Below are 5,000 nucleotides of genomic sequence, written 5' to 3' on the forward strand. Positions count from 1 at the left end.
GTCTGGCTTAGACCTGCCTCCACCGCGGGGGGTCCTCGACCCACCGGCGGACGGGCGCGAGGAGTGGGAGAGGGGGGCTGGCCGTCGGGGTCCGCCGCGGCTCCGGCACAAGCCCCAGCGACCCGGAGGTCAAGCGCGGGGCATGGTCGGCCTGGCCGTGTCGGCGTCGCCCTCCGGCGTAGTCCCTTGTCCCGGGCTCTTGCCCGTAACCTCAAAGGTGACCGACCGAGCGGCGTCTCCCCCCGAAGCCGTGTCTCGACTGTTGAGAACAGACGAAGTCCGGTGCGGCAATACGCCGGGTACTCCCTTCGCCAAACTCGTGCCCCCCTTCGATTCGTCTTTCCTTCTCCATCCTCCCTTCTCGCTCCGGGGCGTCCGCTTGGTCTCTCTCTCTCGCTCTCCCTCTCGCTCTCGCGCTCCCTGCCGAGCCGCCTCGGAGGACGGCGGACGAGGGGAAGGCGACGGCGTTCGGCCGCGGGGCACACCGCACGGTGAGAACCCACTCGCCCGCCTCCCCGCACGTCTGTCATCCCCCCACTATCGTAGGGGCTCGGGAAAAGACTGGAAAACGCGGAGCTCGGCGGTGGCGTGGAAGCGCCACCCACCGCCGCCGCTCTCGCCGATGCCCACCGCGGAGGCCGCCCTTCGGACGCTGGGGTGCGGCGCGGGCCTCCGCGGACGAGCTGCGCATCTGAAAGTCAAAGGGCCGCCCTCGGAGAAGATCGTTGTGCTGCCCCGCGCGGGGAGCGATTCGGACGGCGGGCCCCCACGCCGAGGTGGGTGGGCGCCCCTCCGTTCGCCCGTGCGGGTCGTCGGACCGCTGCCGTACCACGGTTCGGGTCAAACTCCCCACAGCTCGGCCGCCTCCGTCCGTAGACGGGAGGGCGACCGCCGGCGTGCGCGCCCAAGGACGAGTGCCTGAAACCCGGGGGGGGGTAACAGAGGAAGGAGACCGCCCGCCGTAAACCGACGCGGGCTCCAAAGCCCGGGCCGAGCGAGCGGCACCACCTCCCCACCCGGGAGCGCTGAGCCAGATCGATCGGAAGAAAGGGCAGGGGCTCGGGTGGAACCCCTGCCTCCGTTCTTCCCCTCGGGGGAGACGGGGAAGAAACGTGCCCCTGGAGTCCTGGAAGCGAGTGTCCGGCGCGCTCCGGGCGCCCTCGAGACGGAAGCCGGGTCGCGGTGCGATTCTCTCATAGGTCTCCCCGTTGGCGCGGAAGCGGGAGACATCCGACACAGAGAAACGCCGAGCCCGCTCCGAGGGGACAAAGTCAGAAGGAGCGATCCGCCCTCCCAGAGCCCTCCTGCGGACGAGGACTCTGGATCTGCCCCCCTTCTGACGACCGTCGCCCTCAGAGGACAGGAACCCACGTGGGGAGGGTCCGTTCGGGCTCGGGCGACCCAGGAAACGCGTCTCGGACTCGGGACGGACAACCGGCAAAAGTCCCCCTGGAGCCGCGGAAGCCTGGTCTCGGCGCGAGTGCGAACTTCCATGCAAAAGGGGGGTACTCGCCAAACCGCCTACCCGAGTCGAGGAACCACGAAAACAACGGATTTTGGTCGGGGCCGAGAGGTACCTCTCTCTCCTATATCCTGCAGCTGGTGTGCAAAACTGGGTATTTGCATGGTGAGACACCGACCCCCACTTTAAGGGAACAAAGTCAAAAAGTGTCCGACCTCCTGGAGCCGTGCGGCGGATCCGGCGGCCAGAAATTTCCTCATTCCGGTTCTATTTTTTTTTTTTTCGAATTTGCGAAATTTGGAGGCCAGGCGGCGTAGCTGGGACCTGGACTAGCTCGAAACACCCTGAACCGGTGAGCGGAATCGATTTCCCAAAGTTCTACGGCTCCCGGAAGCCAAAAACAGCTCGCCGGAAAATTTCAAAGTCCCAAGGACTCTTTCTTGAAAATCAATCCGGGGGCCATGGAAGTGTCCTCGGTACAACCTCAGAGCTTTCCCCCGCCTGGAAGTCTGACAGCGGTCTGACGTTTTTCAAAGTTTTGAGCTCTCTGTTTGTTCTCAAAGTCACAAAATCGCTTTTTTTCAGTTTTCCACCCAGCAGACCCAAACTTCACCCCCACTTAGGTCACTGTCTAGGGGCGCCTTACGACATATTGACGCCCCTTTAGGGTGGAAGTAGGGGAAATGGGTGATTTTTACACAAAATCGGAAATTTCTCAAAATTTTTCTAAGTGTCAAGGACTCTTCCAGAAAATCTCCCCCAGGCTCCTGGAAGCGTCCCCGGTACACCTCTGGCGGCTGCCCCCGCCTGGAAGTCCGACACACGCCTGAAATTTTCAAAGTATGAAAATACGCATTTTCATCCAAAAATTCAACTTTCCCCCCGTGCACCGCAAACTTCACCCCCACTTAGGTCACTGCCTTGGGGTGCCTTACAACATATTGACGCCCCCCTGGGGTGGAAGTAGGGGAAATGTGACATTTTTCACAAAATCGAGATTTTCTCAAAATTTTTCTAAGTGTCAAGGACTCTTCCAGAAAATCTCCCCCAGGCTCCTGGAAGCGTCCCCGGTACACCTCTGGCGGCTGCCCCCGCCTGGAAGTCCGACACACGCCTGAAATTTTCAAAGTATGAAAATACGCATTTTCATCCAAAAATTCAACTTTCCCCCCGTGCACCGCAAACTTCACCCCCACTTAGGTCACTGCCTTGGGGTGCCTTACAACATATTGACGCCCCCCTGGGGTGGAAGTAGGGGAAATGTGACATTTTTCACAAAATCGAGATTTTCTCAAAATTTTTCTAAGTGTCAAGGACTCTTCCAGAAAATCTCCCCCAGGCTCCTGGAAGCGTCCCCGGTACACCTCTGGCGGCTGCCCCCGCCTGGAAGTCCGACACACGCCTGAAATTTTCAAAGTATGAAAATACGCATTTTCATCCAAAAATTCAACTTTCCCCCCGTGCACCGCAAACTTCACCCCCACTTAGGTCACTGCCTTGGGGTGCCTTACAACATATTGACGCCCCCCTGGGGTGGAAGTAGGGGAAATGTGACATTTTTCACAAAATCGAGATTTTCTCAAAATTTTTCTAAGTGTCAAGGACTCTTCCAGAAAATCTCCCCCAGGCTCCTGGAAGCGTCCCCGGTACACCTCTGGCGGCTGCCCCCGCCTGGAAGTCCGACACACGCCTGAAATTTTCAAAGTATGAAAATACGCATTTTCATCCAAAAATTCAACTTTCCCCCCGTGCACCGCAAACTTCACCCCCACTTAGGTCACTGCCTTGGGGTGCCTTACAACATATTGACGCCCCCCTGGGGTGGAAGTAGGGGAAATGTGACATTTTTCACAAAATCGAGATTTTCTCAAAATTTTTCTAAGTGTCAAGGACTCTTCCAGAAAATCTCCCCCAGGCTCCTGGAAGCGTCCCCGGTACACCTCTGGCGGCTGCCCCCGCCTGGAAGTCCGACACACGCCTGAAATTTTCAAAGTATGAAAATACGCATTTTCATCCAAAAATTCAACTTTCCCCCCGTGCACCGCAAACTTCACCCCCACTTAGGTCACTGCCTTGGGGTGCCTTACAACATATTGACGCCCCCCTGGGGTGGAAGTAGGGGAAATGTGACATTTTTCACAAAATCGAGATTTTCTCAAAATTTTTCTAAGTGTCAAGGACTCTTCCAGAAAATCTCCCCCAGGCTCCTGGAAGCGTCCCCGGTACACCTCTGGCGGCTGCCCCCGCCTGGAAGTCCGACACACGCCTGAAATTTTCAAAGTATGAAAATACGCATTTTCATCCAAAAATTCAACTTTCCCCCCGTGCACCGCAAACTTCACCCCCACTTAGGTCACTGCCTTGGGGTGCCTTACAACATATTGACGCCCCCCTGGGGTGGAAGTAGGGGAAATGTGACATTTTTTCACAAAATCGAGATTTTCTCAAAATATTTCTAAGTCCCAAGGACACTTTCAGAAAATCTTCCCCAGGCTCCTGGAAGCGTCCCCGGTACGCCTCCGGCGGCTGCCCCCGCCTGGAAGTCTGACACACGCCTGAAATTTTCAAAGTATGAAAATACGCATTTTCATCCAAAAATTCGACTTTCCGCCCGTGCACCGCAAAATTCACCCTCATTTAGGTCACTGCCCTGGGGTGCTTTACAACATATTGACGCCCCCCTGGGGTGGAAGTAGGGGAAATGTGACATTTTTCACAAAATCGGAAATTTCTCAAAATTTTTCTAAGTCCCAAGGACACTTTCAGAAAATCTTCCCCAGGCTCCTGGAAGCGTCCTCGGTACGCCTCCGGCGGCTGCCCCCGCCTGGAAGTCTGACACACGCCTGAAATTTTCAAAGTATGAAAATAATGCATTTTCATCCAAAATTCGACTTTCCGCCCGTGCCCCGCAAACTTTACCCACAGTTAGGTCACTGTCCTGGGGTACCTCACAACATATTGACGCCCCCCTGGGGTGGAAGTAGGGGAAATGTGACATTTTTTCACAAAATCGAGATTTTCTCAAAATATTTCTAAGTCCCAAGGACACTTTCAGAAAATCTTCCCCAGGCTCCTGGAAGCGTCCTCGGTACGCCTCCAGCGGCTGCCCCCGCCTGGAAGTCTGACACACGCCTGGAATTTTCAAAGTATGAAAATAATGCATTTTCATCCAAAATTCGACTTTCCGCCCGTGCCCCGCAAACTTTACCCACAGTTAGGTCACTGTCCTGGGGTACCTCACAACATATTGACGCCCCCCTGTGGTGGAAGTAGGGGAAATGTGACATTTTTCACAAAATCGAGATTTTCTCAAAATATTTCTAAGTCCCAAGGACACTTTCATGAAATCTTCCCCAGGCTCCTGGAAGCGTCCCCGGTACGCCTCTGGCGGCTGCCCCCGCCTGGAAGTCCGACACACGCCTGAAATTTTCAAAGTATGAAAATACGCATTTTCATCCAAAAATTCAACTTTCCCCCCGTGCACCGCAAACTTCACCCGCATTTAGGTCACTGCCCTGGGGTGCTTTACAACATATTG

This window comes from Ranitomeya variabilis, unplaced genomic scaffold (genome assembly GCF_051348905.1).
Source record: "Ranitomeya variabilis isolate aRanVar5 unplaced genomic scaffold, aRanVar5.hap1 Scaffold_341, whole genome shotgun sequence".
Taxonomy (NCBI): Eukaryota; Metazoa; Chordata; class Amphibia; order Anura; family Dendrobatidae; genus Ranitomeya; species Ranitomeya variabilis.